At 46.0% G+C, this 26,284-nt stretch overlaps 1 protein-coding gene across 1 annotated transcript in view; it reads right to left on the bottom strand.

Annotated features, from left to right (window-relative positions):
* The window catches only part of CHCHD3 (coiled-coil-helix-coiled-coil-helix domain containing 3), a 1,467,811-nt gene that overhangs the window by 55,712 nt on the left and 1,385,815 nt on the right, over nt 1-26,284 (bottom strand). The window lies entirely within an intron of this gene.

Genomic DNA, 26,284 nt, shown 5'->3' with positions numbered 1-26,284 from the left:
CAGGCCCAGTAATATATCATGTTGACAGCAAATTAAATAAAGTACCCACCTTTTAAATGCACAAAGCTTTACTTGCATATTTTCTTTCTGTAGGCATTTTCAGAGTACAATCCTGACAGGAATATTCACAAATAGTGTCCTGTTGACCCAAGTTCAAATCCTGGTGTTGTCAAACAGATCAATTACATTAATGGACACAAATATATTTCGGAAATCCTGGGAGACATTTTTTGCCAGATCTCAGATCCGCGAAAATCCGGCCCAATGACCAGCGCTGAAGTCAATGGAAAGAAAACAGCTGGACATAACATGCGAGGTAAAAGTACACAGACACAAACGCGCTTTACTGCTAGGCCCCGTTCACAGACACAGGTCACAGCATTTCCAGGCCTGTTAATAGGTCCTGTGTGACTTCATTAAGAGTGCGATTGCAAGTTAAGATTCTTGTTAAAGGCATAGCAGGAGCAGCTTTTGTCCTATAAAAATGGTGGAACTTTAAGTAATTGTTTTTATATACACCAGAGGACGTTCAGTAGCGGCTTTAAACGACACTCTGGTTTTCGGAAGGCATGCACGAAGCAACGGGTGAGTTACTAGAGAGCACTGAAACCACACAGGCAGTCCTACGCGTTTAATACATCTTTATTAGGTGTTCGCGGCTTCACTTTCAATTTGCAAATGCACAGTTTTACAAAGAAAGCAAAAGAAAACAAATGATCAAATAATGTATAGCTAGTTGTGCTTCTTTCTTTAGCACCGCACCCTGCAAACGAGTACGAATAGCGGAGCGCTCCCCATTCTACAAGAGAATATGGAAACCTCAGCTTTCTGTGTGGCTCGTAGATCCAACTCAGTGGCTACTCAATTATCATTGTCTCTTCAAAAGCTAATGAAACAGAAGCACACAAAGTGCTGTTAAGGTTCTGAAAACATGTGCATTCGAAAATCGCATAACATTAGTGCTGCGCCAGTGGTTCCTTCACTACAGAAAAAAAGAAAATCCGAAAAACACATTTGTCACAAAGCATACTTTTTAATGAAAACTCTTTCATCCATGCTAAGTGCACAGCTTTGATTTTTCCAAATAATTTCTGCGCAGGTGTCGCTCATATTTTTAGTTGTGTTTATTAGGAGGTAAGGCGAAAACTATTGCAGTGGAGTACAGACAGGAGGGAGATAGGATGTGAGGAGGGGTACAAAGCTAGTGGCTGTAGGGAAATGTACCCAAAACCATCACTGCCTAGGGTAATGCTAATCCCTATTGTCATTCCCACTCACTATCTGTTCCTCAATGACAAAAAAACACCCTCCTACGTTCTCTGTGACGTAGCTCTATCAAGCAGTTTTATCCAACTTCATGCTATAGCTGACCTGCCAGTGTTATTTCAAAGCAGTCTGCAAAGAGTTAATGGCTTAGGCGCAGCTTTGAATGTGCCACTAGTGTAATAAAAATGTCTCAACCGAATGTGCACTTAACCACTTCATTAACTATAAAACCGCTTCCGAGAACGACTGCACGCTATGCCGTGCCTTATAAATTAATTGGAGTGCATGCAGTGGACCACACGCATCACTCGCATAGAACACAACGGTGGCCAGCCAATCGGTTAGTGCCTACCAGACCCATAAGGCCACTGACTGTGGCAGAAGCCTTTCGCTGTATGCCCAACAGGCATCCGCCTACACTCATGCTAAAGCTGCACTAACTTTCAGTTGGAAAATATTCAACAAATCAGCCGCGAGGAAGAGCAGACATTCGAAACACTAGCCAGCTGGGGCGATTACTTCACCAGAGACCATTTTGAAAACCCCCATTTCCTAATATTATTGTTCAGGACACAACTTCTAGTCTTCCCATTTTGTTTGTTAGGGCTTACTCATCCAAGTCACTGTTAGATTGCATTAAAGTGTGTACTCACAATCCCACTAACTCACATATTATGTTGTGAGGCACCATATTGATTTTCTTTTCATGGTGTCAATCTAAACACCAAATGTAACCATTCTCGTCTGAATGTCCGTTTTCATTTTTTGCTTTGTGAGGTGCCGGTGTGACAGAGTGCTAAAAACCTGTTAAAAACAAGTACTGGTAAAGCCAACTGTTTTGGCGCATAGGCATTATTCATCTTCAATTTTATGGTAGGTTTGAAAAAATAAATAATAACAAGTCAAGAAAACAATCTTTCCACCTGCAATGTGGCAGCAGAAAATGCATTGTTAACTGAAAATTATAAGTTACTCACCGTAGTGACTAACGTACTCCTAGTTCATAGTCCCCTTTCCTCCATACTATATGGGCGTCCCTCACTAGGGACGGAAGATGGTACCTTTTTCACCAGAAAAATCAAATTGCCCTTTAAATTTAGATGCGTGCGGGGGCGCAACCCTGGGAGAAGCGCTCCCCTAACGTCGCCCACTGGCGCCACTCCTCAGTCCGCTTTGATGTGTCGGCAATATTAACATTGCCTAAAGACACCAGTTATTAGGAGGAGGACGGTGAGACGTATGGAGAAAAGGGGACTATAGACTAGGAGTACCTTACTCCTACGCCCCGTCCACTTTCCTCCATACTTTATGGGCGATTACAACCGAATGTAGCCCCTGGGTGGAGAGGTGCTCCTCTTCAAGAAAGCAAGCACCTTAAAACCGCCTGCCCAAATGCCGCGTCCGATCTGGAGCCAGCATCCAAGCAGCAGTGCTTGCAAAAGGCTGAGGGAGTTGCCCATGTTAACGCCCTTCTAATAACCTGCCATGGAACGTGACTTTGGAAAGCAACCACCGTGGCTTTAGCTCCGTTGACGTAGGCATGCATATTTTCTGGGAGAGGCTTGTGCTGCCCTTCATACGCCACCTTGATGGCCGTCACCATCCACCTTTCTATGGAGGCCTGACAGCCAGGTTTTGACCCTTCGAAGGTGACAGAGGACATCTGATTTGCAGAAGCTCTCGGTCCTATCCAGGTAGTATCTTAGGGCATGCCTGACATCCAGACAGTGCAATTCCCTCTGAGCGTTATCTTTAGGATCCGTGAAGAAAGTTGGTAACACTATCTCCTTCTTTAGGTGAAACGAGGAGACAACCTTAGGTTAAAATGAGGGGCGAGTTCTCTTATGAAATGTAGTACATGGCTCGGAAGTCACCAGCGCCTTGATTTCACTGATACGGCACGCTGAGCTAAGTTTCGTCAGGCGGCCCACCTTAACGGTGACTAGCCTGATGTCTGCCAATGCCATAGGCTTCAATGTTTTATGCGCCAGTGCGCCCAAGACCACATTGAGGTCCCACATTGGGTGTGGCTTCTTGATCAGTGGATAAAGCCTGGTCAGACCTGCCAAGTGTCTTTTAATCACTGGATTAGAGGAGGAGAATACCTCCTCTTCCGCATTCCTGTAGGCTCCAATGGCTGCCAGATAGGTGCAACATGTGTCTACCTGCATACCCGAGTGTGCGAGGTGCACAGAGAAGATGGCATGTCGTCCAACGTGCAGGTCAACGGATCAACCTCATTTGATTATGTTCAGTGACAAAACCTGGTCCACTTGCTTTTGTACTGGCTCCTGATAGCATTGCTCCTAGCCCGATGTATAATGTCGAGGTTAGCCATGAGACAGATGCAGATGCTTCAGTGACTTGTTCAGGAACCCCGCTGCGAGGGCTAACTTCTATGGGGCGGGTGGAGGACTATCCCTCCCTGCTGAGAGATTAGAGGTGCTGGGCCCAGCAGAAGGTGCACTGGGGCCTGATCCGACATGCTGAGTAGATCCAAGAACAATGGCCTTGCCAGCCACCACAGAGCTATCAGGATGATACGTAGGTGCCTGGACTTCCTGATCTTGCAGATTATCCTGTGAACCAGGGGAGTGGGAGGGAAGGCATACGCGTTCATGTTGTTCCACTGGATATGCATTGTGGCACCCAGTGAGCCCCTGCCCTGTCCCTGCCAACATGCTAACTGGATGCACCTTCTGTTGGACCAGGTGGTGAAGAAATCCACCTGAGTATGACCCCACCTGTCGAAGATCCCCTGAAGGACCTGTTTGTCCAACTGCCACTTGTAGCTGTCCGCACCCAGCTTTCCGCCTCCAGGTTGGACTATCTCCCACCCCCCCGTCAAAGCCCATTCCCAAATGTTCACTGCCAGAGTCCAAAGGGGAGGAGACCTGGTTCCACTCCGCTTGTTGATGTAGTACATGCTGGTGGAGCTGTCGGTCTGCATGAGGATCGCCCTGCCTCTGACCATCGGGAGGAAGCCATTGAGAGCGAGCCAGATGGCCATCAACTCGAGCCAATTGATGTGGGCTGCCTGCTCCTGACCGAATCATTCTCGGTGGACACTGTGGCTGCCCAGGATAGCTCCCCAGCCCTTTAGGGATGAGACCATGGTGATGGTTCCTGAGGTGCTGATTGACGGAAGGGCCTGCCTATCCGTAGGTTGTTGTCCGTGCTCCACCAGAGTAGGTCCTGGTGGAGATTATGTGGGACGCTGACCAGCTCTGCATGGGAACCCTTCACCCGACTCCAGGAGGCTGCGAAGTGCAATTGAAATCGCCTCATTTTGAGCCTGGTATGCAGCACTGCTAGGAGACATGCCCTGTGACGCTGAAGCAAATTCCGTGGGCCACGTGCCAGGCGATGACCAGTCCCACCTGGAAACTCGTTTCCCTAACAGGTCCCCAAAGGGGGATGGTGGCGGGCGAGCCACCATTTTGTCCGGCCCAGTGGCAATTTTGTCGGGCTGCGTACCACGTGCCTGTGCCGTGGTGCTTGTCGCGCTGGGCCCGGCCTCCTCCAGGACTCTTGGCGGTTGAGGCCTACCCTGCACCTCAGGATGCGGCCTGGTAGGCAGAGTGCCCTCGGTTGTGGCGCCGATAGTGCTGCGTACAGGCTCCCCCTAAGCGATGTGTCTGGTATTAGGGCGTAGCCCCTCAGGCTGACACCAGATGATAGAACCTTGCGGTCCCTCAGCAGAGTCACCCGTAGGATCTCACGACACCTCGGCCTGGTGGCCGGTAGCTGAAGCAGCTTCAAAGCAGCTTCAGTACCTGCACTGGTACTAGGACCTGCTAGGTCCTTCCCGCTCGTGCGCTTACTGGTGAAGGAGTCACCTTTGCGGGGTGCAGATTAAAACTGTGCCCCTACCTTGGACATGGTCTTGTGCTTGACTAATTCCTTTAAATCCTCTGGAGGCGACCCTCCTAGGAGCTCTCCCTCCACCTGGCTAGTGTCTTCTTTAGAGCGTGTGGTGTCAGAGTGGCATACGCGGTACAGCCCTCCAAGCCGTGGTCGGGGCCAAGGCAGCGGAGGCAGAGAGCGTGGGGGTCAGACGTAGGGAAGAGACCCTTGCAGGCTGGACACCGGCTGAAGCCTGCAGACATCGACATGCGCCGGGGAGGAGCATGGTGCCAAAGGACAGAGGTACCTGATTAAAGACAAGAAAAGAGAAGACAAAAGTACTTCTCTGGGGAGGAGTGCGTGGATTACTAAGCCGGAGGCCTAACCCAGGAGCGCTGGTGAAAGCGGTCTGTTCCCATCGACGTGGAAAAGAGGACTGGGGAGTGGCACCAGTGGGCAGAGTCAGGGGAGCACATACTCCCAGGGGAGCTTCCCCAGGAGCATCTAAATTTAAAGCAGATGATTTTTATGGTGAAAAAGGTAACGTCTCCCGTCCCTAGCGAAGGACGCCCATACAGTATGGAGGAAAGGGGACAGAAAGGGGACGGAACGTAGGAGTATGTTACATGTAAAGTGCCACATAGTAGCCATCACCCCCTGCTCACAGCCACCAGAAAAGGACTTTGGGCATGCAAAGCATCTGAAAAGCTTAATTTTGCACCATATGGGTAAATTGTCTAGTCTTATGTGGGAGGTCAATTTAAGTGTAGCTTTATGAACCCACTACTAACAACTCTCAAGGATGCAGCAACCAACAAGATATGTGTTTCAACCCATTGGGGATTATCAGTGCAGAGATTGGAGTGGGAGCATTAGGAATCAAGTAAACATTTGCCATCTCCGATATCACATGCCCAGGTACTCACCATTTTTCAGCTGTTGCCATCTCATGGCAAGATAGTACAATTATGGCACTGGGTGGCAAATGCCTACTCCATGTCTACGCAAAAGTCAACAGTTGGCTTTGCCAATGCTGGTTTTAAATGTCTGCTGGGGACAGTGTGGTGCAGGAACTGTAATGTACACAATAGTATCTGCAAGGGTACACACCATCACAGGCATTTCTGCTCAGTATCTGAATGCATTCTTCAAAGTGCCACAACCTGGGTGATTTGCCGAACCCGGAGGGAACAATGAGTGTTTCAATGAGTATTAATTGCAACAAATATAAAAAAGTAAACTGTAGAACACGGGTTACTCCTTGTTTTAGGTATGGGAATAGACTTAGAAGATAATTATACGTATGCATTCCGAATAGCACTAATGTCCTTGGATGAATAAAGCCTGAAATAGCAAGTTGGAAATGTCGAGCTAATTTGCAGTTGCAAACTGAAGAGGAACAATGGGCTCAAAACAGGTTTGGATTACATAAGATTGTTATATTTGTAATGCGCAAAACGCCAGAGGTGTACCAAGCAGAAACATCCTGCATCTAGGCGCAGCTGGCAAATATTGGAGCAAAGAGCTAAACAAAAGAAAACACAGAAAAAGCGGATCATGCAAACAGAAAAGTTGTTACTTTTTTTTGAAGGAAAACAAAGAGGAACGAAGTTGGAGTGGCAAATTATTCCAAAGTCATGGGGCTAGCCACAGAAAGTCATCGATCCCTCTTTGTTTATTTTATTTATAACACGCACCTGACCCGGAAGTAATTGGGTGCTATTAAGACATTGATGGTTACATGGCAGGGTATAGCCAAATTATATACAAGAGAGATGCAGTTAATAGACCTGGTAGGATTACAACAGTAGATATATACATATTATACAATCAGACTTTAGGTCATAGCAATAGTACAGTACGGCGTATGTACACATTATGCAGTTCTTAACCTAGGGTCAGTGGTATCTAGTAGCTGTGGCGTTTAAGTTTTGTTGAGTATCCATGTGATAACATGGCTTCTGAATTTGTTGAATGTTTGAATAGATTGAATATTCTGAGAGTGTTCCATAGCTGGGCGGCAAGTACCGGGAAGCTAGTACCACCGGCTCTTTTTAAGTTATATCTGGGAACTGCCAGACATGGCATGTTGGATGATCTAGTGGTTCTGTTGGACACTTTCCATGTGAACTTGTCTGTGAGATAGGGAGGGGCTTGGTAGTTGAGTGCTTTGTGAGTGAGGCAGATGGTTTTTAGGTCAATTTTATCCTGTATAGAGAGCCTCTAGTAATGCACAGATGAGAGAACAACTAAGAGGTGAAGCTGAGCGTACTGGAGAGGAAGTGAAGGGCGTTAATGCTATTACAGGCTGATTTTTTGTGTGCGAGATACTGTGGTGCCAACCCGTGGATGCATTTGTATACAAGGCAAAGAACCTTCAAAATAATGTGCTGATCGATAGGTAGCAACTGAAGGGAACGCCTGGGGGCCAGAAATAGAGGAATGTCTTGGAAGATGGACGGTAAGACGAGTGGCTGCATTTTGTACTATTTGGAGATGGTGGATAAGAAAGTCTGGAAAACCTATATATAAAGCATTAGCATAAGCACCAACCACAATAGCACAATCTGATTTGGAGAGGAAGAGTAGGGTATGGCAAAAAAGGCGATTTTACCACTGAACTTATTTGTTTGATAAGTGTAAGCTTGGATTCAGAAGGAATCCAATATTTTTTATCTGCATCAAAAATATTTTATGAAGACCAAATAGTAGGGGGGGGAAGGTGGATGATGAGAAGGGTCATTCAGTAAATATTTATGAAGCACCTTATGAAGCAGTCTGTCTGTGCGATCCTCGTCAGATCCATGGCATTATAAAGGTCTGCTGCGGGCCCTTCAACAAGATGCCGTAATGCTTATTGACTCAGCTTGCAGGAACAGACACCCAGGAAACAGGGGCCCTCCTCTGATCCATTCTCCTCCCCATAGCTTCTGTTCATTCAGTGCCTGGTTTCTCACTTGCAGGCAGAGAATCTATTGCTGAGCTGATCTTTGCAGCCTTCTCCTCTCGACTCAGAAGTGGCTGGATTGCTGGCAGTGACTTCCAGGCATTTATGAGCTCCAACTCGCAAGGCAGTTTCTACAGTAGGGAAATGTCAGCATACTGAATGGGTTTTACGGCAGGGGCCTATTGCAACTGGATCTTAAGGGAGAAGAGAGAGACTTCAACCGGGTTGAGTGGAATACCAAGCTCAGCACACCAATAGAGGTGTTCATTCCAGTGGTCTGAGGCTGCCTGCAGAGGGCAAAGTACCTACAAGAACTAACCAGGGAAAATCTATGGTCTGCTCACGTGTGCAGACATCAAGACAACCACCTTTGAAGGGTTTTCCCATCCTCAGAAGGGGCTCCAACTGGGCTGAGAGGAACACCAAGCTCAGCACACCACCACCAGAGGCACTAATTCCAGCTGCCTGAGGCTGTCTGCAGAGGCCAGAGGACCTACAAGAACCAACCAGGGTTGATCTATGGTCTGATCATGTGATCCTGGACAAGCTTCATCGAGAATCTCACTTGCGGAAGTCCTGCCCAAGCCGTCCAGATAACGGCGGATGGTAGGGTAGATAACCCCCACCCTTAAGGGTTCCATTTTACAGCCTGACGCTCCTCTTGCAGTCCTCCATCCAGCTCCTTACCAGAAACCTGTGATCCTGCAGCTGCTGCTTTCACAGTAAAAAAGGGACAAGCTTCCCGTTTCCCGTTTATACCTCTGTCCCGCAGAAGTACTTCTGGATTACTTTGTGAATTTAAGCATTCTCCTTAGGGCGTCCACTCGCCTGGCCTTCCAGAACAAAGGGTTGAGAGAGCTAATGGTTCATAAAATATTTTCTTTTTCATTCTTTGTTCCCGCTTTGCCACTGGTTGTCACAAAGCCTGCTTCATACAAAGCACACAACCAACATTCAAATCAAACTCCACCACAGCATTCCACTAAAACTAATTGCATACACCTGCATTCTTCTCAACTGCCACTAAGCAATTGCTCACACACATGACACCAATGAACTCATTAGCGCGCACACACTCCCCAGACATACTTTTCCGTATAGAAACATAGTTCAAACCCCACCACACACCTATTATCCTCGACATGCTTCCCCAACACTACCTCAGCCACCACAGAGACCGCCCACACAAACAAGGTGGTGGCATTGCCATCATATACAGTGACTCTCACTTAGCAATGCCACACACACACCCATAACCACCCTTTGAAGCACTCTCTCGCTCTCTCTCATTTACTCCCCTCCATCACACCCACAGACCACTTTACTCCACCTAATTTGCCACCCCCAACCAACAATCTCAACTGCCACAAATACCGGACTAATTTCAAAACTAACAACCACAGCTCACCTTGCATAGGGTAGTTACCATCCAGACAGTATCCCCATACTAAATATTATCCTCATTCCACTCACCCCCTATGAACTCAACCAATTCATCACCTTCCCCACACACAGCTGGCAACAGCGCAGCACTTTTTATTTCAAGCAGAAATCATGTTTTTCTGTCCGGAAAATCAAATCTGGGTGTCGTGGTGAGACCACTTTGTATGCCCTTCATGCCCAGTCTACCACACAAGATCCTCCACCTGTCACATCCTCATTGCCCCCATTGCTGACACAGCCTTAGCACAACTTATACCACCCCCCTCCTCCTCACACGCACATCCCTCCACTCTCCCTGAGCAATGACACCATTATCACACAGGCACTCAACAAAATTGCCCCCCATCAAATTACAAAACTTTGACAGCCACCACCATAAACAATGGTTCAACTCCCTCCTCTCTATCAAGCAGGAAGCCAGACACTGATGAAGAATCTCGCAAAAGAACTCTTGTCCTGTCACCAGGACACCACACAAACAGTGCTGCAACAAATAAAAAACAGCTACACGAAATGTCAAAGCCCCCCATTACCTCCAAGAACTCCAATCCGCCTTGAATCGCATACAGAAACTATTCAACATTGCCAATTCCCTCTCAAAACCATCAACCACAACCCCATCCACTAACACTCATGGACTACTCCAACTTCAAAATACACATCAGTCAAGCTCTCCAACATCCACATCCTGCACGCAAACATTCCAATACATGGGACACCTTCCATCCTATATACAATGACACCCTCATCTTCCTTACTACCAAAACTAAACTTGCACACTTCCTGGACGATGCATGCTGCATCCAATTGCATCACCACCCTTGCCTTCTACTGACTCAACATCACCAACTTCTCTCACATGGTACTATCCCCTCTGTACTCAAAAATTGACAAATGTCACCCCTCCGCAAAAACAATTTCTCGATCCCATCCTCCCCAAAAACAAAAATATTACTATCCTGCCGCACCTCACCAGAATCATGAAATGCTTTGTCACTACGCAATTACAATAGATAGCCATAAACAACCTACAAACCACCTTCCAATCTGGCGTTCGACTTGGATACTGCACTGAGACTGCTAAACTTCACATCCTTCAACATCACAGACACAGGACACACAGTACTGTGCTTACTCCTCAACCTCTCTGCAGCCTTCAATACCATCGACCACACCCTTCCACTGAACATCCTATGCCACAAGATGAAACTCTCATGCACGGTCCTCAAATGCTTCACCACCTTCCTTACAGACATGACACATGCCCCCTTTTGGATCCGACCACACTCCTCCTTCTCCATTCCTCTTTAATCTATGTATTGCATCCCTTGGGCAGACCCTTAGCAAACACCCATTTAAACCAATTGGTAGGTGATACACAAATATGCATCCAAACCTCCCCCTACCACTCCCCTGTCCAATTACACATCCTCAAAAGCTGTCTCTCCACCATCACCAACTGGATGGCCGCCCACTCCCTAAAGCTTAACCCTTCCAAAACATATACCACCTCATCTGCCTCCTGTAAGGGTGCAGAAATAAGCCATTGACACAATGGTGGGTTGTTTATTGCTATAAACCTTTATTAACGAAATCAGTGTTGGGGAAAAACTAACTATCTCTAATAATAATAAGGATTTCCCAACCTCAAAGAATAATCTAAAGATAGCCAAGAAAAACGAAGTCCACTTTGTGTCAAAACCTATTTCCAGCCCTTACACTACAAACTTCTACTAAGGTGCAAGGTGATCTTCTTTGGCTCAAAGGGATGTCTTTTACCTCTATTCAGAGATGTTTGTGAGCATCACGGGAGGATAGCTCAAGAGCAACGTGCTTGCCTTGGAAGCAAGACAACACAGAGCAACACAGGTTCGATCCCCGGGTCTGTGCTTAGAAACCTTTGGGTACTAAGCGCGCTATAAATAACCTATCATGTCATCAGATTGGTCCCTGATCAGGCCTCCTCACAAAGGAAATTAGTACCAACAAGGGCTTGAAACAAGGCTGCCTGTTGGCATCTGAGTTATATATATATATATACATATATATATACACATATATATATATATATATATATATGATACATTACTCACCGTATCGTATTTCTGATGCTTGCATCTGCTTAGATTCACATGCTGTGCATAGGCCGACATCTAGTGAAAGCTGCAGAGTATTACAGTTTGTTTTTGAAACTCAAAAATGGGCATCGACACAGGGCGTGCCAGTAATACTATCCCCTTTTGGGTTCTTGGAAGAAGGCCCGGAAGCTCAATGGACTGGTTAACGTGGAATTTTGAAATTAACTTAGGTGAGAACCTAGGGTGTGTTCGTAGAACCAGTTTATCCTTATGAACAGTAAAGAAAGGATCCTGCACTGACAGAGCCTGAATTTCAATGACCCTTCTTATGGATGTAATGGCTACTAAGAAGGCAGTTTTATAGGTCAGGTGTTTGAGACTGGCTTTATGCATTGGTTCAAAGGGTGGGCCCATGAGTTTAGCAAGCACCACATTAAGGTCCCATCCTGGTGGTGGGTTAGAAATTGGAGGGTGGAGTCTCTTTACCCCTTCCATGAAGGCTTTAACCACTGGTACTTTCCATCACAAAACCTTGTTATGGGAGGTGGTGTAGGCTGATAGCGCTGCCAGGTGTACCTTGAGTGAGTTAAATACCAACCCTGCATCCAGCAGGTGGTGCATGTAGGTGACAATATTGGAAGGAGTGCAATCAACTGGGCTGATTAGCTTATTCTGGCACAAGATAACAAATCTCTTGCATTTATCAAAATAACAGTGCCTCGTGTTTGGTTTCCTAGATTCCTTTAGGATGTCCATGCACCTCTGTGGTAAATTGAGATGGCCAAACTCTATGACTTCAGGAGGCATGCTGCCAAGTTCATTGAGCTGGCTTGAGGATGCACTGTTTGACCTTGGTGCTGGGATAGTAGGTTGTGCCAGCACAGGAGTCTGATGGGTTTGCACACTGCTAGTCTGCGTAGGTGTGGGAACCGCGGTTGCCTCGCCCACATGGGAGCAACTAGGATGAGCGTCATCGATTCCCTGTGCATCTTGTAGACCACCTACCTCATGAGAGGGGTTGGTGGAAAAGCATAGGCAAACATCCCTGACCAGTTCATCCACAGGGCGTTCCCCTTGGAGTCTGGCTGAGGGAACCTGGATGTGAATCCTGGACATTGCCCGTTTTCGCTTGTGGCGAATAGGTCTATAGTGGGGAAACCCCACTGTGAGAAGATGTCTTCTACGACTTCACTGTGTAGACACCATTCGTGCTCTTCTGGGAGGGGATCTCTGCTTAAAGCATCTGCTAGTGAATTGAGATCCCCTGGAACATGTTGAGATGACAGGTAAATATTCCGTCTGAGTGCCCATGTCCAAATTTTCTGGGCAAGCCTGGACAGATTTGGTAAACAAGTCCCTCCCTGTTTGTTTATGTAAAACATCGCTGTCGTACTGTCTGCTAGGATTTGTACTGACAGGTTCAACAGGTGTGGTTCGAACGCCCGAAGCGCTCTGAAGACCGTCAGGAGTTCTAGCAGATTGATAGGATTCTTGGCGACTTCGTGAGACCAGAGACCCTGAGCTGTGTGGTGGAGGTGGTGTGCTCCCCACCCTGACAGGGACGCGTCTGTAGCGACTACAGCTTGTACCTCCGGATCGTAAAAGGGTTTCCCCTTTGACAGGTTCTCTCTTATCCACCAGTGAAGACTTTGTACAAGTATTGGAGAAACGACCACTAGAACGTCCCACTGACCACTTGCCTGAGACCACTGTTTCGCCAACCATTCTTGCATGAGTCGCATGCGCAGGCGTGCGTGAGGAACCAGGTAAATACATGACGCCATCATGCCAAGCAAACGCATCGCTTTGGGCATCCTTATCTGGCGACCGGGCTGATTCCGAATTCTTTCCTCTGATGGAAAGGCCAACCCCTGTTGAGTGTTTAATAGAGCTCCTATGAACTGCTTGGAGGTGCTTGGCACCAGGCTTGATTTTTTCTCGTTTATAGAGAAACCCAATTCGAAGAGGAGGTCGATAGTTCTTTGGATGTTTGATCTGCAAATTACTGGGGCCTCTCCGCCGTGATGAGCCAGTCGTCCAGGTAAGGGTACACTGGGATTGCCTCCCTGCATAGGTGTGCCGCCGCCAACGCCAGTACCTTGGTGAATACCCTTGGAGCCGAGGCTATACCGAAGGGCAGCACCTTGAACTGGTAGTGCTGACTGTCCACCTTAAAGCGCTAGAATCTTCTGTGCACTGGGAACATGGAAATATGAAAATAGGCATCTTTCATGTCCAATGTTGCCATGTAATCCCCCCTTTTTAGGAGTGGATTACTTCTTGGAGAGTAGTCATGCAAAATGTTTGGGACTTGACATACTTGTTTGAAGGGCCCAAGTCCAATACTGGGCGCATTGTCAAAACTTTTTTTGGCACAAGGAAATAGGTTGAATAGATACCCTTGTTTACCTGGTTGTCCCGGACGAGTTCTATTGCGTCCTTTGCGAGAAGATTGATGATTTCCTCGAGGAGGACCTTCTTGTGGTCCAGAGAATGTATCTTTTGTCGTGGAGGGTGGTTGCGGGGGAGCTCCAGCAGTTCGATGCAGTATCCGGCAGACACTGTGGACAGCACCCTTCTGTCCGATGTGATCCCTTTCCCATGCTTGGGTGAAGTTGGAAATGTGCCCCCCTACTGGGGATGCGTGGGAAGGGACCCTGAGCAGAACGTGCCTGCTTTGCGGGAGGCGTACCGCCTTTGCCGGGGATGACTCTACCTCTACCACGGCCCCTCTTGTTACCTCTGCCGTAACTTTGGGCAGTCTGCTGGTTGCCACCCCATGATGTACCCTGTCCCTGTGCGTAATTGGAGCCCCTTTTTTGGCTGTGCAAGTGACGAAAATTACTATTCCCTCTTTGATTAGTGGGCTTATTCGTCAATTGTCCCAGGGACTTTAGAGTATCATACTTGTCCTTGGCAGTTTTTAGTGCGTCCTCTACCGCTTTGCCAAACAAGACATTCGGTTCCACCGGCATGTCAATAAGGGTTGCCTGGGTCTCGGGTTTAAACCCGGACCGTCTTAGCCAAGCGTGCCTTTTAACGACAGTGCTCTCTGCTATGAGCCGGCCTGCATTATCTGCGGCGTCAAATGTGGTCTTCACAATGCATCCAACGCGATCTGGGCCAACTGACCCTTTAGTGGTTCCGGTGCGGAGTCAATGAGAGCAACTACCTGCTCCCACTGGTGGTAATTATAGCTTGCCAGCAGAGTGGTATTGGCGATCCTTGCCTGGTAAGCGGAAGTGGAGGCTACTTTCCTTCCTAACCCATACATTCTTTTGCTCTCCTTGTCTGGGGGAGCCTCAGATGATGAGGTGTCCCCGCTCTTTTTCTGGTATTTGTGATTACCAAGGAGTCTGGCTTCAGTTGACCCCTTATGTAAAGAGGGTCTGACTGGGCGGCCCTAAACATCTTTTCAATTCTGGGGTTCACAGCTTTGGTGAGATTAGGAGTGAGAAGGGAAGGATCAATTCTACGTTGGATAGATTTGAGAATAGGAATGGCTTGAGCAATGGGTCTTTTGTCCCCCACTAGCTACTCTGCAAAGTTCCTCTCTTGCTGCACCCCTGAGTATATATGTGGAAGTGCTCTGCAGCTTTAGCCAAGACCTGATTTAGAAGGGGCTGGTTATCTATAGGTGAGTCAGTAACCTGTGGTTCCTTGCTAACCGGGGAGTACATATTGTAGACTTCCGCAAAGTCTTCCTCCTCCTCATCCTGGCCCTCGTCATCTCCATAATACTCGACCCCAGTTTGGTCGTCCAGTACGTCTTGGTCATCCTCATACTGTTGGTAAGGCTGAATATAGTAAGGGTCTGAAGACAGTCCCTGAGCTGGAGTATCAAGCTGAGATCTCTTATTAGGAGGCTGAGGGTCCTTGGATCCTAAAGGAGTAGCATTGTCAGGGGTATAGCTAAGAAAATGCTCTGGATTTGTTTCATAAAAATTAGCTAAGGAAGACATTTTCCTCATCACCCTGTCTATGTCCTCAGTACGCCATTCTCTGGAACTGGGGATGACAACCTCCTGTTGAGGTTCATCTTCTAATCCCATATCGTAAGGAGTGGGAGGGATGAGCCTGGGTGTAGTGACAGGGATCTTCGATTTGTCTTTATCTGACGACCTGTGTTTGTCCTTGTATACCTGGGGTGCAGAAGTTGAATGTGTAGGCATTTTCTGCTGTTTGTCCTCTTTCCCGTGAGTCGAAGTGTTTTTCCCTGACGGTTTGGCCGTTCCGGAATCTTTAGACGCCTGGAGTCGAGATTCGGGGGTACACTCTCTCTCTTTTGAGTGTGCACGTCGGGACTCGGAGGCAGACGCCGCACGGGCTGCTGGAGCCAACTTTGGGTGTGCGGCTTGGGGATGGAGGTCGGATTTGTCTTCTGACGAACGTACCTCCCTTACTTTAGTGAGCGAGGCACTCTTGGCAACTGTGGACGGTTGCTGTGCGTCATGCGGCGATCTCGACCTGGAACGCCCAGAGGACACTGATTCGGTTGACCGCTCTCTTTGAGCCTCTTTCTTCCGTGAAAATGACACGCGTGTTGGGTCTTGGTTGGCCTTAGTGTTCTTAGATGTAGAAGAAGATTGGATAGCGCTTGTGTCGCCGGGTGTGTTCCCCATAACTGCCCTACCGGACAATCCTGAGAGGTCAGGGACTAGCGCTTCGTTGTCTTTAGACACCCCTGTGCCCTCGCCGTCCAAAAGGGCAGCATCGCTGCCATCACTGAAGGCACCCACCGCTTCCATGGCTTTGAGCTGACTGGCGTGGTGGGCCCAAGGTTTAGTGGAGCGGTCCTCGAGTGTTTTAGCTTTAAAAAGGCTACACACACTGCAGTTAGCTTCGGGGTGGTCCCTCGGCAAGCAGAGATTACAGGTTGTGTGTTTGACAAACCAAGGGTACTTGCGGTTGCACTTGGGGAAAAATTTAAATGGAGTACTCTCCATATGTCACCTTATGGCAGCAGGCTAGTGTCGTAGGAAAATAAAGAGTGTAGAGTATGTTTCCACCCCCCACTCTCCCTACTTGCAGGGCCGAGGCCAGAGGCCTTCCGAGGCCCAAAGTCCATCGTGCATCTCTCAGCGGTTTTTTGTTCTTCGGACCGGCGTCGATCTTCGATGTCTCGACGTGGGAGTGAAAGAACAGGGAAATTAGTATTGATTTTTTGCAAAAGGGCATAAAAAAAGGGAACTCCGCGCAATGCTTCCGACAAATATGGCAGAAAAAAACAATCTGAGGGTCCTACACGCGTGAGGGATCATGGGTACAGTGGACGTCACACTAGGGATAGTATTACTGGCACGCCCTGCGTCGACGCCCATTTTCGAGTTTTGAAAACAAACTAATACTCAGCAGCTTCCACTAGATGTTGGCCTATGCACAGCATGTGACCTAAGCAGATTCCACAAGCCTCAGATATATATATATATATATATATATATACACGCCTTTGAGAATATCAGATATTTCCCACCAACTGGACCAAATTGCAGTGGGACACCAGAGGCAGATTGATGCACTACATAAATACGTCCTAAATAATAATCTGGAAATAAATCCATCGAAATCAATGATATTGGTCTTTAAAGATGGCGCTAATGTGAACACCAAGAAATCATTCACGTGGCACCTTATGGGGAATAGATTTCCCGTAGTTAAATCCCTAACATACCTAGGAACATGCCTGAACACACGTACGAGGGACACTCCTAGACTGGAGTCCCTAAGAGCAAAAGCCAAAAATCTGGCATCTCAAGGGCTGATCTTGATGAGAAGATATTTCGGGTTCTCACTAGTACCATTAATAACATTCTACCGCATGAAGGTCCTCCCTAACATTCGGAGCAGAAACCAGATTGGCAAGCTATTTGTCAAACAATTCTGCGAGACCTGAATGAATCAGACCTATCTTGATGCAATAATCCTGATAAAGTCAAAAGAAACTATACATTCAGAACTGGATACAAACACAGGAAGAAAGACAATCCAAGAAATTCTACGGAGAATCATTTCCAGATTCAAGAAAATTAAATTCACTACCAAGATATCTGGGAAGTTCCCACATTGGTTTTTCAGGGACAAATTTCGGAGGTTCCGTCTAAACCTTTTTCCGACTAGAGAAATCTTAAGTGGTAGGAAAGGCTACAATCTGGCAACGGAATGCAGGCTGTGCCAGGACGGAACTACAATAGAATCATTAAAACATTTAGTTCGGTACTGTCCTGCTATGAAGCAATCAAGAATGGCCCTAATGACAGAGGTGATCAAGACGTATGGCCCACAAACACACAAGGAGTGGTGGACTGAGCTACTTACGGGAACCCGTACTCCACTCATCCTAGCTTTGGTGAAACTGTTGGGTTTTATATTTCAGAAGATCGATGAAACAACATTGATCTAGAAGAACTAATCTTAACACTATACTAAAAGAACTAATTTGAACTGTCCTTGTTAATAATTGATTTTATACTGTTTAAGAAATGGTTATGTTTTCTAAAGAATGGCAAAAGGTTTACTGACTTAAACCATACAATGCCAATTAAAAAAAAATAATTAAAAAAATAATGTCTTAACCTTGTAGAAAGCTCCAAGACCCTCTGGGTAAGACCAGTGCTGAACAAAAATTTAAATACATTTCCCAAAAGCAGCACCTCTCTTAAAAAGCCAGGAAAAAGAAAGAGCGAACTCCCAGCTACCAAATTTTTATCCCATCTCTAGGCAGAAACATGTTCCATTCACAGGCAGATATAAAGTTGTCATGCAACCTAAAAATATCGGGCCTCTGGCAGGTATGCGCCAAGAAGCATGTAGCCAGGGAATGCAACACCCTCCGTTGAGCCAATGTATCACAGTCCCTCACAAACTCACTTCCAATTCCCATCAACTTCCAATTCCCATCAAGGAGGTAGGGACCATGACATATAAAAACCTTCTATTGTTTGACTAAAACTACGTTGGCATTACTTTGTACATTTGCTTGAGATTTTCTTTTAACATCTGTATCGATGCCCTCTTCACTGGGAACCAGAGCCCCTGGAGGAGCAAACAGCACAATAGTTATAAAAGCTTACTTTAAATTGTGTTTTCCTTCCCTTTTGTCTAGACTCTAAGAACTCCTTAGTAACATGGGGCTTACGCACGCTCTGTTTTCTTTCAGATTTTCATGTAAAATAATATGCCCATTTATTCAGAAAAAGTGAGCATTCATTTGTTAAACCTACCCTGTAACATACATCAAAACTCATTCTATGGACAGCCCATTCTAATAAACTTGAAATTGGGGCAAAAACAAACATTGATGAAGCTTCACAAATTTGACATGTATAAAGGACAGATCAACTGGATTAGCTAAAATAATGTTTGTACATAATTTATAATATCATTATCAATGGTATTATACTAGTAAAGATCAGAGTAAAAGTTAAAAAAAAAAAATATGTTAATTTTATTATGTTTTCATTAAAAGTGATTTAAAAGTAGTACCTGTGGGGTTATTAAGATAGGATTCCAATAATTTAATAAATTTAAGTAATTCATTTGAAATATTTTAATTTTGCTTCTTTTTCGAAGCAACATATTGTATAACAAAGCCACGTACCATCACATTGAATGCATCCTAATTGTTCCATACAGAAGTGACTTATGGTTTGTTTATAATTAAAAAAATCAGTACAAAATGTTTTAATTTGTTGAAGAAAAATGGGGTCATTTAATAGGAATGAGTACAATCTCCATCTGGAAGAAAAGTTGGGTTGAAGATCCAATATCCGGACAGTAGACAATGGGGCATGACCAGAAATAACAATAGGGCCAATTTCTGAGTGAAGAATAGTGGAAGCAATAGTAGTATTAATATAGATATGATCTAGCCTGGATAAAGATTTATGAGGAGGAGAATAAATGATCAATTCTTTTAAATCCGGGTGACAGTAATGCCATGTGTCAATCAACGTTAGATCTTTGAAATTAATTGCTTATGGGATCTTGAATTAATAAATTTGGTATCAGATTTACGGTCAAGAACAAAATCATGAATCGGATTACAGTCCCCACAAATAATGATGTGCTCATAATTTAATTGAACAATATTTAATTTCAAGTTCAATCAAAATTGTGGGTTAGGGTTGTTGGGTTCATAAATGTTGACAACAGTGATCAGTCATTTGTTAATAACGGCTTCAATAATCGACCAAAAACCAGCAAGGTCATGCTCTTCTTTAATGAGCTGGAAATTTGTTATTTTGCCAATAAGTACTAACCTTGTCTTTTTCAGCACAAAAAACGAGCAACTTGAAGCGAATTTATTATTTTCATCAATAGAGTCTAAATGGGTTACTTGAATGAAAGCGATATCCACTTTGAATTTGCATAAGTTACTTGATAGGTGAAAAACATAAGGGAAAGGAACACTTCGCCTTAGAGAGTAGAGATAAAAAGGAAGATTGAGAAGCAAGGATCAGAGAGAGCCAAAAGTGTAAGCAAGAAGGAAAAACAGAAAACGGTAGCATAAGGAAATAAACATTCTGTAGTAAGCGGGACCAACGGAAAGACAGCCAGGATGCGGGAATTAGGGAGGAACAAGCTAAGTACAAAAGGAATGTACTTTGTTAGTTACAGGTCAAAGGTAGGAGTTAACAGGAGAGCAGGCTTCAACATACTTGCATGTCCCAGTTCCCATCCTAAAGTCCCTTGCCAACCGCCAAATTCAGAAATCCCAGGACCCTTGCATTCCGTATTACCTCACACATTCCAGGGACAGCTCACAGCACAACCATCAGAGCTAGATAAAGATGGGAAGTTGCAAACCCAACGCTACCCGGTGGAGCTAAAAAAAGGTGCAAAATATAGATATACAAATACTTTTTGGAGAGGTTTACAACTGTTTAAGCGAGTTGAAAAAGACATTGGTGAAATGAGAAAAGTCAATTATTTTTAGGCTGCTACATCGGAGTCACTCTTTTATGGGCGATCTAGATTTATCTCTGAGTTTATTAGAAGAATTGTGGGAGTTGGTCAAGGGTTTGGAACCAAATCTTTTTGTACTTGTAATAATTGTCAGAACTGGAAGATTGCAAAGGCTGTTGAGAGTTGGAGTATGCTGATAAAGGAAGAGAAAAAATGGGTGAGGTGTCCAGTGACTTGATAAGGGCATACAATTCATCAGGGTCAGAATATTCCTTGGTGATGCCTTGAAGGGGGAGCAGGGAGGTGATCAGCCTTGCCAGCGCCAATAGACCATATTTGATATCCAATTTACAATTTCTTCAGTGCCAATCTCAACTTCAAAAACTTTTTCTTTTTGTCCGGAGTAGGTGTAGAAAAATCTGGAGAAAAAAGATATTTTAATACCACAGAATGACAAAGGGGATTGCTTCTTTCCCGTCTGAGGAATTAGATGCACTTGTTGATGGTGTAGAAAACAAGCAATGAAAGGCCTGGGAGAGGTATTGTTGGTGAACTGAAGTCTTATTCTATGTGCTCTTTGGAATTCTAGAGAGGGAGTAAAAATAGATATTTAAACATTTAGGGATCCAAACACACAAACATGTTATATAGTCATTGAGCGCATAGTTTTCAAGGAGTCTAATTTTTTCTTTGTTCCAATCCTCTAAATTTGATATTTCTTTCTCCATTTGAAATAATTAATGGTGCTTATGTTCCAATCCTTCTAATCTGTCTGCTGCAGTAGAAATTTGCTCTTCCGTCTCATTCAGCCTACCATTAATTTAATTTCATATTTAAAAACATCAATATTCTCTAGTATTGCGAGACATCTAGAATCTAATAAACATTGAAGATTGAATCGTAGATAATTCATTTAATATTTTTCCATTCCCACATTGATAGCAGTTAATTCAATTGGGGAGACATGAGAGTTTTGTTCACTCATAAAATGACAAAATGCAGTAGAAAAGCTTTAGAGTGTTAAGGAACAAGTTACTTACCTGTAACTGTTGTTCTCCAGCATGGGTCTGGCATGGATTCACATGCTCCTGAATATTCCCCGTCAGGCCAGGAATCCTCGGTAAAGAAAAATCAGTATCAGTTTAGTTTCTGATCTGTCTTTCGTAGCAGTAACCAATCACTGCGTCATACTGACCACAGCCAATGACTGCCATCTCCCTAAGCCCCGCCTCTGGCAGCCATCTTCAGATTTGGTAGCACGAGAAGTGGTAGTATGACCAAGTGAAGAGCCGCAGAGGGGTAGGCGGGAGGGTTCGCATGTAAATCCATGCCAGACTCATGCTGGAGAACAACAGTTACAGGTAAGTAACTTGTTCCTTCTCCAGCATGGGGTCTGGCATGGATTCACATGCTCATGAATAAAATAATACATAGCAGTACACACATGCACAACCACGGGAGGTGGCAAAGGCTCAACATTAAGCATTACATCCAAAACTCAACATTAAGCAATTCTTACCTCCTCACCAGGCTCACCTTAGGCGAACAGGTTGCGCAGCACTGCTTGGCCGACCCTGGACTCCTCCCTGGAATCCCGATCGACGCAGTAGAATTTCGTGAAGGTGTGCGTCGACCTCCACGTAGCAGCCCTGCAGATGTCCAGCAAGGGCACACCAGATAGGAACGCCGTGGTAGCTGCGATCGCTCTGGTGGAATGGGCTCTCGGACGGCCAGGCAGCGGTCGGTTTGCCAACCGATGACAGTACATGATACAGCCGGAGAGCCATCTGGAAATGGAAGCCTTCGAGAGAGCCTTCCCCTGATTGACAGGTCCAAAGTTCACAAAAAGTTATGACGTCTTCCGAAAACTCTTCGTGCGGTCCACGTAGAACTTAGAAAAGCTTTAAAGAGTGTTAATATGGAGTTATCAGAAGACAACGCAAACAATACGGACGGTAGTACCGCAGATGTGGCATAGGGGTCAGTCACAAGCAGGCCTTTCCTCCCTCAAAGCCATGGTCTCGTGTATAACGTGATGCTGTGTGCTCACCTCAGGATATACCTACCAGTCAGCTGCCCAGAAGCCAATAACGAAGCACCAGCATGGAAATGATCACTTCTCCATTACAGGGTGACAGACAACAGAAGGCAAAGGAACTCCAGCGGGGCTGTAGGATTCCTGTGACCAGCTGAATAAAAGCCCCAACGTGACTCCAGCATCCCTGACCGCCAAAGAGCAAGACGCCAAGCGACTACTGCAAATTGGGAATTAAGCCTCGTCTGAACAGAGAATGTGCCGCTAAATCTGAATCAGGCAAGATGTAACGGCCATAAACTATCACATTTTAGGTCATAAAGGGAATGAAACTTGAGCCAGTTTGAGCGGAAGGAGCATCTCACACAACCATCTTGTTTGGTCATGCCCATGGCCCTATGTCACAATATTTTAAAGTAAGAAAAAGATCCAATGACTGTGTTCGGAGACATTTTCAGAACTACCTCTGTGAGAGGGTAATGAGAGGCCAAGCCTTATGGATGACTACGTCTTTTAGCGCTTTGAAATACCAAACTCTCTCTGGGTAGCGCAAGCTGAGCAGTAAGGAAGACTTGGCAAATCAGGGGTTTGGTACACTTAACAACATTGGATTGTTGGAAGCGGCCGCCGTTAGAGGTTCTGAGGTGCAGCTTGATGATCAGTTGCAGCCGATGAAGACGTTGAGGTCCATTCCTCAGTTTAGCTAGTTGACAGCACAAGAGTGGGAGAGAGCTCTGGGTTTGCAGACTTTCGACAAGTGGCGTAGCCAGAGGGCCTCACAGATTAATAGGAGCCAGAGCCGCTTAATAGGAGTGGGCCAGCAGGAAGGATCGGGGCCTGGAGGGGTGGCAAATCAGCAGATGGATTCACCCTCGATTCCCCTATGTGGAAGGTGGTAGGTGATAAACAGAGCAAAGCTTTGCCGCCCCGCCCAGAGATTAAAGCAATGTCTTTAATTGTGCTTTCAATTTCCACCCGTGATTGAGCTGCTTCTCGAGCTGTTCTCTCGATACTTGTGAGTTGTCCCCACATTACAGGGGTACATGCTGTGAAAAACCTGAGGGTGTCTTCACTTCTTTTGCCTGTGTATCCTCCTCTCTGGTGGCCAGGGAAAGGCCACAGCTCTTTGATTATGACCCTGGGGGTGGATATGCAAGGTAAGATCACCTGGGTGGAGGGGACTTGGGGAGTGGGGATGAGGTGCCTTTTGGTGAGACATGGTATCCCCCCCATAACGAGTTTTCTGCCCCTCCAGCCTTTATAGGCTATTGTAAACCCCTTCCCACACACACACACACACACACACACACACACACACACGGGACGAGGAGGAGGCCAGCAAGAGTAATGCAGGACTCCTGTTTCAACAGTGAGTGGTCTAGACATTTTTGGACCAATCATGGTGGCAGGAACTTCAAAAGCAGACAGTATTGTGCACATGGTGTCAGCTGTGGAAGCAGGCCTACGGACCGCTGCAGGGTGAAAGCAGACATCTCTGGGAATGTGGCGTGGCAAGAGGAGTGCTCAAGACCCTTTAGAGGTTGCAGAGTGTATGCAGCAGGAAGCAAAGCTGAAAGATGCCGGCAGACTGCAAGAGGAAAACCGGCGTGACCGGGTGAAGCGGTCACATGACAAGCATCGCTGGATGAGCAAAGCCATGGAGAGCCGCTGGGAGCCTGAACAAGGGGGTGGGAGGAGACGAGAGGGAGAGGGAGCGAGAGGGAGAGCGCAATACATATATCTTGTGGCAGCAGGGCACCTCACTGGAACGGCGTAAGCTCGGACCGGTGAGTCAACCAAGCAGGGGAGACACCTGGATGGCAAGAAAGCAGGCAAAGCTAACGAACACTGATTTGAATGAAAGCAAGTATTTATTTGAATGCCGATCCAGAATAAGCACTTAGATTTGGGAGAAGGCATGTTTGTGAAACATCTTGATACAAGGAACTGTATGATATGATACCAGGAAACAAGCATCGACAAGAGCCAAAAGAAGCATTGGTGAACAAGCATTGGCAAGAGCCAGAAGAAGAATGTAAGAAAGTGCAACAAGTGCATGGTCGCAAAGCAAGCCACAAACTTGGGGAAGGGAAATCTGGTTACAAGTCAAGAGCTGGAAGAAGCTCTGAACCTTTATTTGAACCCTTCTTATTTTGATGCTGACATCCCTACACATTGTAAACAATTAGATGTGAGGGCTAGTATAGGTTTTGGAAAGACAGACAGATATTTGCTTTGGACTTCCTGACACAGGCTATGCTTAGTTTTCTTTACGTAGGGAAATCCCACCTTAGCATAGGGCAATTAGGCCTTTTTCCATCCTGCATGTTGAGTTAATAAATGGTTATAGACCAAACCTCACAGTGCACAGTGACTGCAGGGCCGTTCTATGCCCTTGGAGCTATGCATAAATTGCGGGGACACTATATTGCCTGCAGTTAATGCCGATTTCTTTATTGCTGTACAGGAGCACAAAGTGTGAGACCAAGTGTGGGCAGTCGGCAGTCTGCTGGCACCAGCACTGACCAGTGTTTTTTCCAGTTGCCTGTAGGAAGTTTGTTAGAAGAAGGGTGAGCGGCTTGACCAATTAGTCTTCTGCCGTTCTGCCCTGTTCAGTTACTGAACTGCTGTGAGTACTGACCACATTGATTGCTAGTAATCTTTCCTTGCTTGCCCGTCATGTACGATTTTAGGAGCAACTCGGTAACCTCAAACTATCACTCGGATCTTGAGAGTGGAATTGCTTGCAATTCATTTTACCTTAGGATAAGCAGTGTTGTTACCACTGGATTGGACTTGGAGGAAGACATAGCTGCTTTCGTATTTTCTGGAGACGGGCCATGTATCGTACACTGATGCATTTGAGGGTGGGCGTTGTTACTGCTCATGGATATTTAGAATGGGAAATGTACGGCATTTGGAAGAACTTGGGGATGGGCACCTAGATGGATTCTGAGGGTATTGTCTTGCAACTAGACGGAATCTAGGGGGTGGGCAATGTTTTTATGCATAGCTAACATTTTTTTCCGTCACACTCTGCACCTTTTTAACTTATTAGAAGGCTCATCCTCACCTTCGCAGACATATGCTTTCACATTTACCTCAAAAACACTTTACGCAACACCTCTGTATTAAGAATGCAGCTACCTTTCACGACACAAATTTGACAGGTACCTTCAGACATAATGGACTATCCTCTTGCACACCCCGCCAATTTAGTTCTCTAGTGCACTCCTTTCCACCCATCCACATACCATCTAGACATGGGTGACTAGCAGGGACTTGGCAACCCCCTGATAACTTTAAGGGCCATAATGCACACACGCATGATAGCGCCTCCCATATTTGGACTTCAGTCCCTCAGAGGCCGTTCAATCAACAGCGCGCTGGGACCACTCCGATGGTAAAAGACGCTATAAAAATGACAACATGAAATACTGCACTGGTTCTAAGGGAGGAAGTATTTCAAGCACCATGTGTCGACTCTGCAAGTAGGGGAAGAGGGCAACATTTTAACACCCGCTGATGCGGTCTTAACATTTGACAGGGGCATATTGGACATTAATCTCCCTTAGCCCCTTGAATGTTCCCGTGCGTGAGGGGTCTTTGGGGAAGGGGAGTGAGGCAGCCGATTGTGAGACGTAGTATTCCCCCCTATTTTGTTTATCCAACCCATCCTATGTTTTAGGATGCTCCGAAGTCCCAACTACCCCGTCCCTTCTTACACAAACACTGGGCCAAGGAAGAGAGTGACAGAGTAACATT

The sequence above is a fragment of the Ambystoma mexicanum genome, chromosome 12 (assembly GCF_040938575.1).
Source record: "Ambystoma mexicanum isolate Mex_15411 chromosome 12, UKY_AmexF1_1, whole genome shotgun sequence".
NCBI lineage: Eukaryota > Metazoa > Chordata > Amphibia > Caudata > Ambystomatidae > Ambystoma > Ambystoma mexicanum.
This window is presented reverse-complemented; position numbering and strand designations above follow the sequence as displayed.